Source organism: Lactuca virosa, chromosome 2 (assembly GCF_052849685.1).
Source record: "Lactuca virosa cultivar CGN04683 chromosome 2, Lactuca_virosa_CGN04683_v6, whole genome shotgun sequence".
In the NCBI taxonomy this organism is placed as follows: domain Eukaryota; kingdom Viridiplantae; phylum Streptophyta; class Magnoliopsida; order Asterales; family Asteraceae; genus Lactuca; species Lactuca virosa.
The window spans coordinates 144,760,081-144,775,592 of record NC_136427.1 but is presented as its reverse complement, the minus strand read 5'-3'; positions in this window follow the sequence as shown (position 1 = coordinate 144,775,592).

Genomic DNA, 15,512 nt, shown 5'->3' with positions numbered 1-15,512 from the left:
AAATATGGTGGTTATAGGACATAACCGAAACTTATATGATCATTATGTCATCAATGGTTTTTGGCAGGAAAATGCATGGCTGGAGTCCTACTCGATATAGAAATTCGTTTAGGTTTTGGGGCGCTTCCTATTTACCATCCGATACAAAAAGACTTAAATAACATACTAATTTATATATTATTTTTATTAATATATGAATTTAAAAATAATACATATGTATTTGTTGAAATTATTATAACACTTTAAGAAAAAAAGTAATAATATTTCTATTTAATAAAAGGTATGGTGGCAAACAAGTAATATATTACAAATTTAAACACAAATCTAAAAATAAGTTAAAAGCTTATTTCCAAATCATGGGTTCTTCTATTTCAATCAAAAACTTCAAATATTGATATTATTCTTGTTCGTAATCTTGTTTAAATTTGAATAGTATTGTTCGTTTATCTCTGGGTTAGGTTGGAGTATTCATCTTCATTTACATCTTTTGTTACACAAAATAAATTTAAATGAAAATTAGAGAAGACTGGAAATCCTTGAAATCGAACGAAATGAATTTTCAATATCCTCATATGAAGATTTTAATGAAAAAATAGCTACTATTACAAATAAAAATGGTTATTAGATTATTTTATTGTTATTTTTTTATAACGATATGATCATATGCATTTTATTTCCATATATGATTTAGATACGAAGAGAATAATGAAAACAAGTTTCATTCATTCAAATAAAATAATTTTCATTTTTATAATGTTTACTGATTTGAATCAGATTTGAATCCATGTTGATACATATAAAAGATATATAATCAAAATATGATTCAGATGTGAATGACATACAAATAACAAATGAGTTACATATGAATTGAATGTGGTTCATATCTAAATCACAAAAAAATTACATAAGAATCACAATTGAATTATATTTGATTTACATATGAATAACATGTAATTCTAATGGTAATGAGTTCTAAATCACATATGAATAACAATGTGATTTACTTTTGAATCACATGTGATTGACATCTAAATCATATTTGACTCTGATGATTAAAATGTAAATCACATGTGAATCATATGTGAATCACATTATAAAAATCCCTACGACATATGTATTATATGTTATTCAAATAATATTCGGATTTTAATTACATATGAATCACAAATGAATTGCAGATGAACGACAACTAAATTACATTTGATTCATATCTGAATTTGATGTCATAAAGATGTAAATCACATGTTAATCATATGTGATTTAGATGTAAATCACATCTGAATTAGATGTGGATCAATTTTAAATAACAATTCAATCACTTGTGAATCAAATTTGAATGACATATAATCAAAATTCAAACACATATGAAGCATATATTAATATTTAAAAGTAATTCAAGTTGTTAAATTTTTATTATTTTATGTTATAGATATAGGGAAAAAAAAGTTAAATATCGAAGATTCAACAAAAAAAACAAAGACGAAGACGAAGACATAGTGAAGGTATTAAAAATTGGTGGAACATGTGGAGAAGGATTGAGTGTACTGTCACAACTAGCAAATTAGGGCTAGGATTTCTATCATTGTACAAGAAAATTTATTTGTGTAATCTTGTAACCCTACTTTTGGTATAGGCCAAATTTCAATACTATACAAGTTTATACATCCAAAATTGTGTTCCAAGTCGAAACTCCCTTGTGTAAGCCCAGAATCTAACCCAATAAGCTATGTTCACTCAACTTTGGGCCTTAACCCAAGTTTTCCCGATCCAAACCTCTTATTGAACCAAGATCTTCTTATTGGGCCCTAATGGGCCGGCAACCCTTCCAATTGATCTTTTAAGACATAAAACCCTTATTGGGCCTTATTGGGCTACAAGAATTTATTCTTAGACTCTAATGGTCCTCCCAATGCCGAAAACCGCTATTGAGCTCCTTTTTGGGCTAAAAGCCCTAGTCGACTTTCATATGAAACAAGAACTCATATTTGGGACATAGTTGGGCCGAAAATCATTTTTTTGGGGCTCATTGAATCGAAAATCAACATTAGGCCTTCATTTGGGCCGAAACCCTTCCACTTAATATCATTTGGGCCGAAAACCCATATATGGGCCCTAATGGGTTAAAAATCTCTATTGGGCCGAAACCCCCTGTGGGTCAAAATCAAGCCCAATTTCTTTTCTCTCCCCCCTAACCCGGTCGGTTATAAAAAAAAGGAAGAGGTGGTGGACAAAGGGGTTGCCACATCTTTGACCCCCATGTTTCTAAGCATTGACCAACATGTTTCAATGAAAGGTTTGTTGTCCACCATGCACCCAAGCCTCTCTCTCTCCTCTCTTTCTCTTAATCGGCTGATGCCAACCCCCCCCCCCCTCCCATCACCACTTTCATTACCAAAAATTCATCCTTATCTCACTTCCCTCTGAAACTCAAAGAAACTCTCTCATTTACTCCTTTAATTTCCGTGAGTTGTATGTGCATCCAAGAGGTTCTTTTCAAACCTTCATAAACTTGGTAAGTTTATATCATACTCAAGTTGTTCTAATTCCAATTTACACTAAGATTATTCCTCAAACAACTCCATTTTCGTGTTCATGCTCTTAGAACCACATTCACTTCGAAAAACCATCTCAAGGGAGCAAGCTAGGCCGAAAACCTTCACCATCTTCCCTTCCAAACAGAAAAAAGCCCCCAAGGTGAGCTTCATACCCATATTTTTTGAGTTTTCTTTCTTTTGGGGGAGGATACAAGTCTAGTCTTGCGAATGATCTATGTATATTTGCTTGCATGTGAATGTTTTACATGTTATGTGTGTTGAAATGTTGTGATGTCATGTTAAAAGTTCCATAAACTCGAGATTCATCCAAGTCTTAAGTTGTTGGGAACAAGTTACCTTGTGTAACTTCTTATGTTTGGTTGATATGTTAAAAATGTTTGTAGAATTCACCATGGGACTAAAGAAAACGTAAAAATGGACCCTATTTGTCAATAAAATGAAAAATGGGGTATTTTTGGTCATTTTAGGTAAAGAAGGACAATTTTGGCAATAAAAGTAAAAATTGGGTTATTCTTGATTTTATGGTAAAATGGGCCGAAAATGGGCTTTTTAGTGAATATGGGCCATTTTTGAACACTTTTGTAAATATGGGCTATTTTTGACAACTTTAGTAAAAATGGGCCATTTTCGACAATTTCGGTATTATTGGGCCATTTTCGACATTTTTAGTAATAATGGGCCACTAATGACATTTTAGATAATATTGGGCCACTTTTAGCATTTTAGTAAAATTTGGGCCTTTATTGACAATTTTGGTAAAATTGGGCTATTTTTTACTATAATGATAAAAATGGATTATTTTTTACAGTTATTGTAAAAATGGCTATTTTTGTCACTTATAATTTATAGGTTAAAAATACAGTCTAGTAACATTATTTATAACGTTAAATAATAGAATTCAGTATTCGCGTAAATTTTCATTAAGACTCTTGTCAGACGCTCCTTAACTCGTACCTACCTAGTGTAGATCGTAAGTCCTATAGTTATAACCAGAGTCTCCTGGAGGGAGAGCGGGATATTGTGTATAGATCTATACGGGGTTGACACCCCCACACATGAGCTTCTCGCTACAGCTAGACAGGCCGGTCTAGGGTGACAATTACCTTTAGAAACCGACGCCTGAAGAACGTCAAGACAGGCACTCTCATCATATTAGTATGGTTGTAACGACTCACACAGAGAATAACAAGATTATATTAAATTTTACGCAGTACGTGTACTTTACTCACGTTACGAAGTACAAACTATGCGTCCACTATTTTGCATCTAATTTCACCACTCGGATCTTAGGGTTTAAGACCATAATTTTTCATATAAAAGAAAATACAAGATTTTTTGGGAATCACTCTCTATATTTTCAAACAAGATAAACAAAGAATACAAATGCAATTATACATGATTTGAAACGAGACTTACAAACTGTTTTCAAAAGAAAATATTGGATTTTCTGGAGGTTTACAAACTATTACAAAGTTTTCTTACAAACATGCTTATGAACTCACCAACATTCTATGTTGACGCTTTTCAAAACGACTTGTCTCCTCAGTAACTCAATAAGCAGGTGATCAGCTAAGGAAATTTGGATATTTGTTGTATTTTTGAATTATCATACGTTATGTTATTTTGGATGTATTTCGTAAACAAACACAATGATGTAAACAATGCGTGTTGATATCGTTAATGTATGATGATGATGGTTGCTATGTTTCATTTACACACAATTGTTATGATATTACAAGATGAAGTCACCTGCCCCCGGACGTTTCCGCCGTCCCGGTTCGGGGGTGTGACAGATTGGTATCAGAGCATTGTTTATAGTGAACTAGCATATCTAACCATACAAGATATGCAACTATAAATACAATGGGACTTAAACACTCTGAACAAAAATAAGAAACAATTAAAAGTCTTTAGAAGAGTTGGGCATTGCGGTTAAACCCATGCAGTTATGTAATCGTATCGGGGGTAAATATAGCCTGATCAACTATATTTATTCAAAATAGAACAGATATGTGTTTGGGAGTGACCGGGGTGGACAGCGAATCTAAAACTTACCAACCTAATACCCAAAAGATTTAAGGAATCGAACATAAACAATTAAAAATACTATAGGAGTATTTTGGCATTATGTGGAGTCTTCATGTATTTTCTTATATCTCCTTTTGTACTGATATTCTCGTACAGACGCTATAGCTGGATTTCATCTTCCTGGAGACCCCTACTTCCCCATTCACGGGAATGGAGGATGGCTCGAGGAAGAGCCAGAAGAGGACCCTGAAGAGTTGGAGTTCGAGGAAGAGGATATTGATGAGGACATCGAGGAGGTGAGCAGCTAAGGAAATTTGGATATTTGTTGTATTTTTGAATTATCATACGTTATGTTATTTTGGATGTATTTCGTAAGCAAACACAATGATGTAAACAATGCGTGTTGATATGGTTAATGTATGATGATGATGATTGCTATGTTTCATTTATACACAATTGTTATGATATTACAAGATGAAGTCACCTGCCCCGAACGTTTCCGCCGTCCCGGTTCGGGGGTGTGACACGTACAAAAAGAAAAGAAATTATAGAAGTGTTCAAGTTCAAAATATGAAAAATTCAAAAGAAAAAAATTGAAGCGGAATGACAAAAAAAGATGAAAGTTCAAAAAAAATCATGTGAAATTCTTGTTTCAGACTCGAACTGTGAGGGATGTTGTCGTGTTATAAAGAAAAAGAAGAAGAGAATTCCAGTAGATAATATTGTCTTTTGAATGAAAAATAGATGTTCAACAGAATATATGATTCACATATTATTACAATCTAATATGATTACAATCTGTAATATATGATTCACATATGATTATAAACATAAAACAAGACAGATATAATCGGGTATAATCATATTTGATTATAAACATAAAAACATGACAGGAATATAATTTGGTCCAACGTTATAAAAAATTATTAGTAACATATTTTAATGATATGGATTATGAATCTAACATTATTTTAATGAAATATTTTAAAATTTATGTATTTAGATATGATTGATAGAAAAGCCAAATTTCATAATTGATTTAAAAATTAACGTACAAGAATAAAAAAAAATATATAGTTTATCATTTACAAAATTATCAATAATTTATGTTCATTAAAAATATGATATTATACACATCTAATTAGATATTTCAAAATATTTAAAGCGTGTAGTAGATATACGTATAAAATACCTTTATAAAGTATTAGACGTTATTCAATGCTCATTCGTACAGATATTCGTAATGCAACTTATAACCTTTAAACTTTATCATCTATATAATGATGATACAAATTTTATTGATGTTAACCACATAAAAGGGTTTTCTTTCTTATTTCAAAAGTTAGGTTTTCAAAAACTTAGGGATTTGAAAAAATTTTCTTCGGAGAAAGGATTATGTGATATACCTCTTTCAAAATTGATGTTCAGGTTTACAAAAACGAATAAAAGTTCAAAGAACATCGATTAACAAAATACATATTCAAGGCGTTATCTAAAAAATAGAAAATGTAATTTTGTATTTTCATACAAGATTTTTGTGTGTTTTGATATTTCTTTTTTAAATCAGTATACATAGTAAATATTTATGTTTTAATGAAAATAAAAACACATTATGTGTTTTGATATTTCTGTTTCAATCACACGTGATTGAAAATCACACGTGATTGAAAATCATATGTCATCCAACACAAAACAATTATCACAGGACGATTTTGTAAAGTACAATGTCCTAAAAATAATAAAAATGAAAGTACAAAAATGCTATAATTCGGTAGACTTTTAAACTATAATACCTTAAGAAGAAGAAAAATTAAAAGTACAATGATGTAATAAGAAGAAATAAAAGTAGGATCCTACAATACGTAAATAAATGAATGTAAGTTGTTATCTCTTTCATTTAACCCTTTTTAAAACAGTTTACTTCCTTTTTATTTTTTATTTTTTATAATTCGCATTAAGATAAAAATTGTGTAGATAAACAATATCTAAAAAACGATTTGAGAAAATGACAGGACACTTTTGGAAATAGGAGAAAAAAAACATGGTCATATTTGTAAATAAATAAGACTTAATTGGGAAAGAATAAAAAAATCAATAAGGGTAAATTAGTGTATTAAACTTATTTAGGGGATAAAACTAAGACAAATCCGAACCATGAGGACCATATATGCAGATTACCCCAGACCATTGGGACCATTCGTATAATTTATCATTTAATGTTTAATGTTTATTTAGCTGTTAAACACTACTTACCAATGGAATTTTATTAAATTAGGAATGTATGAAGGATTTGGTTTTAAGGTTACATGTGCGTTAGTAATGTCCCTCTAATGGAAAAATTATATTTTAACTTGATCATGCCACTAGAATTCAATAGTATAAGAGTGTGTTTTAAACCTTCATTGTTCACAAGACACTTGTTTCAAAATTTTCAAATTATCATTCAAGATTATGAGGTTTTGGAGATGTTGTCGATCTGCCAAAGATGTTGAAGGTATGATTGATTGGCTTCTATTATTATTGTCTATCGAGAATTTCCAATTGAACTTATCATTGTTTTTGGTATTTGCAATTGTTGATAAGGGAAAGAATGTTGCCAAAAAGCTAATGATGGGGAGTGTTTACATATCTCGAGCTTGATGCGACAACAAATGGATTCATATCTTATTATTACGTGAAGGAAAAGTGGTTAAATATCGGATAAACTAAAATTGGCTCCAAAATAAGGTTGTTATTGGACATAACCGAAACGTATATGATCATTATGCCATTAGTGGGTTTTGGAGGGAAAATACTTGGCTGGAGTCCTACCCGATATAGAAATCCATTTACGTTTTGGGGTGCTTCCCTTTGACCATCAGATACAAGAAGACTTAAATAACATACTCATTTATGATTTTTATTAATAAATGAATTAAAACAAATACATATGTATTTATTGAAATTACTATAAAAGTTTAAGCAAAAAAGTAATAATATTTCTATTGAATAAAAAGTACATGGAAAACATGTAATATATTACAAATTTAAACACAAATTAAAAAATAATTTAAAATCTATATTTCAAAAGCACGGGTTCTTCTATTTCAATCAAAATCTTCAAATTTGTATATTGTTCTTGTTTGTAATCTTGTTTAAATTTGACTAGTATTGTTCGTTTATCTGTGGGATGGGTTGGAGTTTTCGTCTTCATTTTCATCGATTAATATACAATCTAATTTTTGTTGAAAATTAGAGAAGACCGGAAATCCTAGAAATCGAACGAAATGAATTTTCAATATTTTCATATGAAGATTTCAACGAAAAAATAGCTACTGTTATAAATACAAATGGTAATTAAATATTTTAATGTTATTAATTTATTTTTATAACGATATGATCATATGCATTTTATTTCCATATATGAGTCAAATAAAATAATTTTCATTATTATAATGTTTACTGATTTGAATCAGATTTGAATCCTTGTTGATACATATAAATGATATATAATGAATATATAATTCAGATGTGAATGACATACGAATAACGAATGACTTACACATGAATCAAATATGAATTGAATGTGGTTCATAACTAAATCACAAAAAAAAATTAAATAAGAATCACAATTGAATTATATTTGATTTACATATGAATAACATGTGATTCTAATGGTAATGAGATCTAAATCGCATATGAATAACAATGCGATTGACTTTTGAATCACATGTGATTGACATCTAAATCACATTTGATATTGATGATTAAAATGGAAATCACATGTGAATTATATGTGAATCACATTATAATAAAAACTCAACTACATATAAATTATATGTTATTCACATATTATTCAGATTTTAATTAAATATGAATCACAAATGAATTGCATATGAACGACAACTAAATTACATTTGATTCATTTCTAAATTTTATGTGATTAAGATGTCAATCACATTTTAATCATATTTTATTTAGATGTAAATCACATCCGAATTAGATGTGAATAAATTTTAAATTACAATTCAATTGCATGTGAATCAAATTTGAATGACATATAACCAATATTCAGACACATATGAAGCATATATTAATATTTAATTGTTATATGAAGCATATATTAATATTTAAATATTATTCAAGCTGTTCAAATTTTTTTAGTTTATGTTATAGATAAAGGGAAAAAAAGATAAATATCAAAGATTAAAGAAAAAAACAAAGACAAAGACGAAGACAGAGTGAACGTATTAAAAATCGGTGGAACATGCGGAGAAGGATCGAGTTTTCAAAAAAAAAATCAGAGAAGTGTTATAGTTCAAAATGTGAAAAATTCAAAAGAAAAAAATTGAAGCGGAAAGAAAAAAATAAAGATGAAAGTTAAAAAAAAATCAAGTGAAATTCTTATTTTAGACTCAAACTGTGATGGATGTTGTCATGTTATAAAGAGAAGAAGAAGAGAATTCCAGTAGATAAAAATGCTTTTGAAATGAAAAATAGATGTTTTACAGAATATATGATTCACATATTATTACAATCTAATCTGATTACAAACTGTAATATATGATTCACATATGATTATAAACATAAAAATAATACATATATAATCCCGTATAATCATATTTGTTTATAAACATAATAACATGACAGATATAATTTGGTCCAATTTTATAAATAATTATTATTAACATATGTTGATGATAGGGATTATGAATCTAGCATTATTTTGATGAAATATTTTTTAATTTTATGTATTTGGAAATGATGGGTAGAAAAGCCAAATTTCATAATTTATTTAAAAATTAACGTACAAGAGTAAAAAATATTTATACATGATCATTTACAAAATTTTCAATATTTTATTTTCATTAAAAATAAGATATTATACACATCTAATTAGATATATTAAAATATTTAAAGTGTGTAGTAGATACACGTATAAAATACCTTTATAACTGATTAGATGTTATTCACCTACTCGTTTGTATAGATATTCCCAATGCAACTTATAACGTTTCAACTCTATCATCTATATAATGATGATAACATTTTTTCTATGTTAACCATTTAAAAGGGTTTTCTTTCTTATTTCAAAAGTTACGATTTTCAAAAACTTAGGGTTTTAAAGGAAATATGTCTTCGGAGAAAGGATCAAGTGATATACCTCTCTCAAAATTGATGTTCAGGTTTACAAAAAAAAAGTTCAAATAACATCGATTAACAAAATACATCTTCAAGGCGTTATCGAAAAAATAGAAAAGCTAATTTTGTATTTTCTTATAGGATTTTTGAGTTTGTTTGATATTTCTAGTATACATAGTAAATATTTATGTTTTAATGAAAATAAAAACACATTGTGTGTTTTGATATTTCTGTTTCAATTACATGTGATTAAAAATATCATGTGATTGAAAATCACATGTCATCCAACACAAAACAATTTTCGCAAGACCATTTTTTTAAAGTACAATGTCCTAATAATAACAAAAATGAAAGTACAAAAATGCTATGACTGAGTACACTTTTAATGTATAATACATTAATAAGAAAAAAAAATTAAAAGTACAATGATGTAATAAGAAGAAATAAAAGTAGGATCCTACCATACATATATAAATGAAAGTAAGTTGTTATCTCTTGCATTTAGTCCTTTTCAAAACCATTTACTTCCTTTTTATTTATTTTTTTAATTGTCATTAAGATAAAACGATGTGTAGACAAACAATATTTGAAAAACCATTTAAGAAAATTATAGGACACTTATGGAAATAGTAGAAAAAATAAACAAGGTCTTATTTGTAAAAAATAGGACTTAATTGGGAAAGAATAAAATACAATCAATAAGGGTAATATAGTCTTTTAAACTTATTGAGGGGCTAAAACTGAGACAAATCCAAACCATGAGGACCAAATATGCAGATTACCCGAAACCATATGGACCATTCGTATAATTTATCATTTAATGTTTAATGTTTATTTATCTATTAAACACTAGTTAGCAATGAAATTTTACTAAATTAGGAGTGTATGAAGGATTTGGTTTTATGGTTACATGTGCATGAGTAAAGTCCCTCTAATGGAAAAAATTATACTCGAACTTGATCTAACCACTAGAATTCAATATTATAAGAGTGTTTTGAAACCTCCATTGTTCACAAGACTTTTGTTTCAAAATTTTCAAATTATCATTCAAGATTATGAGGTGTTGGAGATGTTGCCGATCTGCCAAAGATGTTGAAGGTATGATTGCTTGGCTTTTAATATTATTTTCTATCGAGAATTACCAATTGAACTAATCATTGTTTTTGGTATTTGCAGTTGTTGAAAAGGGAAAGAATGTTGCCAAAAAGCCAATGAGGGGGTGAGTGTTTACATATCCCGAGCTTGATGCGGCAAAAAATGGATTCATATCTTATTTTTACGTGAAGGAAAAGTGGTTAAAATCAGATAAACTAAAATTGGCATCACAATATGGTGGTTATTGGACATAACCGAAACTTATATGATCATTATGCCATCAGTGGGTTTTGGCAGGAAAATGCATTGCTGGACTCCTACCCGATATAGAAATTCGTTTAGGTTTTGGGGAACTTCCCCTTGACAATCCGATACAAAAAGTCTTAAATAGCATACTCATTTATATATTATTTTTTATTAATATATGAATTTAAAAAAAATACATATGTATTTATTGAAATTACTATAACATTTAAAACAAAAACGTAATGATATTTCTATTTAATAAAAGGTATGGTGGCAAACATGTAATATATTACAATTTTAAAAATATATTTCCAAATCACGGGTTCTTCTATTTCAATCAAAACTTCAAATCTTTATATTGTTCTTGTTTAAATTTGAATAGTATTTTTCGCTTACTTCTTTATATTCTTCTTGTTTAGAGAAGTCCGGGAATGCTAGAAATCGAATGAAATGAATTTTCAATATCTTTTTGTGAAGATTTCTACGAAAAAATAGCTATTATTACAAATACAAAAGGTAATTAAATTATTTTAATGTTATATTTATTTTTTATAACGATATGATCATATGCGTTTTATTTCCATATATGATTTACATATGAAGAGAATAATGAAAACAAGTTTCATTCAGTCAAATAAAATAATTTCCATTTCTATAATGTTTATTGATTTGAATCAGATATGAATCCATGTTGATACATATAAACGATACATAATCAAAATATAAATCAGATGTGAATGACGTACGAATAACAAATGAGTTACATATGAATTGAATGTGCTTCATATCTAAATAACAAAAAAAATTACGTAAGAATCACAATTGAATTATATTTGATTTACATATGAATAACATGTTATTATGATGGTAATGAGATCTAAATCACATATGAATACCAATGCGATTGACTTTTCAATCACATGTGAATGACATCTAAAGAACGTTTGATTCTGATGACTAAAATGTAAATCATTTGTGAATCATATTATTATAAAAACTCAACGACATAGGAATTATATGTTATTCACGTATTATTAAGATTTTAATTATATATGAATCACAAATGAATTACAGATGAACGACAACTAAACTACATTTGATTCATATCTAAATTATATGTGATTAAGATGTATATCACATTTTAATCTTATATGATATAGATGTAAATCACATCTGAATTGGATGTGAATTAATTTTAAATAACAATTCAATCATATGTGAATCAAATTTGAATGACGTATAATCAAAATTCAGACACATATGAAGCATATATTAATATTTAAATGTAATTCAAGTTGTTAAGTTTTTATTATTGTATGTTATAGATAAAGGAACAAAAGGATAAATATCGAAGATTCAACAAAAAAAACAAAGAGAAAGACCAAGACGGAGCGAAGGTAATAAAAATTGGTGGAACATATGGAGAAGGATCGAGTTTACAAAAAGAAAAGAAATCAAAGAAGTGTTATGGTTCAAAGTGTGAAAATTTTAAAAGAAAAAAATTGAAGCGGAAAGAAAAAAAATGTTGAAAGCTCAAAAAAAACATCAAGTGAAATTCTTTTTTCAGACTCAAACTGTGAGGGATGTTGTCGTGTTATAAAGAAAAATGAAAAAGAGAAATCCAGTAGATAAAAATGTTTTTCGAATGAAAAATAGACGTTCAGCAGAATATATGATTCACATATTATCACAATCAAATATGATTACAATCTGTAATATATGATTCACATATGCTTATAAACATAAAAACAAGACATATATAATCTGGTATGATCATATTTGACAACAAATATAAAAACATGACATATATGATCATATGTGATAACAAACATAAAAACATGACATATATAATTTCGTCTGATGTTATAAATAATAATTATTAACATATGTTGATGATAGGGATTATGAATTTAACATTATTTTGATGAAATATTTTTGAAATTTTTGTATTTGGATATGATGCGTAGAAAAGCCAAATTTCATAATTTATTTAAAAAATAACGTACAAGAATAAAAAATTTATATATATATTATCATTTACAAAATTTTGAATAATTTATGTTCATTGAAAATAAGATACTATACACATCTAATTAGATATTTCAAAATATTTAAAGCATTTAGTAGATACACGTATAAAATAGCTTTATAGTTCATTAGACGTTATTCACCTACTCCTTCATATAGATATTCCCAATGCAACTTATAACCTTTAAGCTCTATCATCTATATAATTATCATACAAATTTTATTGATGTTAACCACCAAAAACGGTTTTCTTTCTTATTTCAAAAGTTAGGGTTTTCAAAAACTTAGGGTTTCAAATGAAATATATATTCGGAGAAAGGATCAAGTGATATACCTCTTTCAAAATTGATGTTAAGGTTTACAAAAACAAATAAAAGTTCGAAGAACATCGATTAAAAAAATACATCTTCAAGGCGTTATCGAAAAAATATAAAAGGTAATTTTGTATTTTCTTACAGGATTTTTGTGTGTGTTTTAATATTTCTATTTTAAATCAGCATACATAGTAAATATTTATGTTTTAGTGAAAATAAAAACACATTGTCTGGTTTGATATTTTTGTTTCAATCACATGTGATTAAAAATCACATGTCATCCAACACAAAACAATTGTCACAGGACAATTTTGTAAAGTACAATGTCCTAATAATAAAAAAAATGAAAGTAAAAATGCTATAATTTGGTAGACTTTTAAAGGATAACATGTTAATAAGAAAAAAAAATGTACAATGATGTAATAAGAAGAAATATAAGTAGGATTCTACAATACATAAATAAATGAATGTAAGTTGTTATCTCTTGCATTTAGCCCTTTTCAAAACCATTTACTTCCTTTTTATTTTTTATAATTCTCATTAAGATAAAACAATGTGTGTATAAACAATATTTGAAAAACCATTTAAGAAAATAACTGGACACTTTTGGAAATAAGAGAAAAAATAAACAGGGTTATATTTAAAAAAAATAGGACTTAATTGGGAAAGAATAAAAGAAACTCAATAAGGGTAAATTAGTCTTTTAAACTTATTTAGGGCTAAATAAAACTGAGACAAATCCAAACCATGAGGACCAAATATTTAGATCACACCAGTCCATTGGGACCATTCGTATAATTTACCATTTAATGTTTAATGTTTATTTAGCTGTTAAACACTAGTTAGCAATGGAATTTTACTAAATTAGGAATGCATGAAGGATTTGGTTTTAAGGTTACATGTGCGTTAGTAATGTCCCTCTAATGGAAAAATTATATTGGAACTTGATCGTGCCACTAGAATTCAATATTATAAGAGTGTGTTTGAAACCACCATCGGTCACAAGTCTCTTGTTTCAACATTTTCAAATTATCATTCAAGATTATGAGGTTCCACAGATGTTGCCGATCTGCCAAAGATGTTGAAGGTATGATTGCTTGGCTTTTATTATTATTGTTTATTGAGAATTACCAATTGAACTTATCATTGTTTTTGGTATTTGAAGTTGTTGATAAGGGAAAGAATGTCGCAATGAAGCCAACGAGGGGGAGAGTGTTTACATATCCCGAGCATGATGAAGCAACAAATGGATTCGTATCTTATTATTTCTTAAAGGAAAAGTGGTTAAAATCGAATAAACTAAAATCTGCACCAAAATATGGTTGTTATTGGACATAACTGAAACTTATATGATCATTATGCCATTAGTGGGTTTTGGCGGGAAAATGCATGGCTGGAGTCCTACCCGGTATAGAAATCCATTTAGGTTTTGGGGCGCTTCCCCTCGACCATCCAATACAAAAAGACTTAAATAAAATACTCTTTTATATATTATTTTTATTAATAAGTGAATTAAAAAAAAATACATATGTATTTATTGAAATTACTATAAAAGTTTATGCAAAAAAGTGGTAATATTTCTATTTAATAAAAGGTGCGTGGAAAACATGTGATCCATTACAAATTTTAACACAAATTTAAAAATAATTTAAATATATATTTCCGAATCATAGGTTCTTCTATTTCAATGAAAAACTTCAAATCTTTATATTGTTCTTGTTCGTAATCTTGTTTAAATCAGAATAGTATTGTTTGTTTATCTGTGGGTTGGGTTGGAGTGTTCGGCTTCATTTTCATCGATTAATACACAATCAAATTTCGTTGAAGATTAGTGAAGACTAGAAATCCTAGAAATCGAACGAAATGAATTTTCAATATCTTCATATGAAGATTTCAACGAAAAAGTAGCTATTGTGATAAATACAAAAGGTAATCAAATTATTTTAATGTTATTTATTTATTTTTTATAACAATATGATCATATGCATTTTATTTCCATATATGATCTAGATATTAAGAGATTAGTAAAAACAAGGTTCATTCAGTCAAATAAAATACTTTTCATTTTTATAACGTTTACTGATTTGAATCAGATTTGAATCCATATTGATACTTATAAATGATA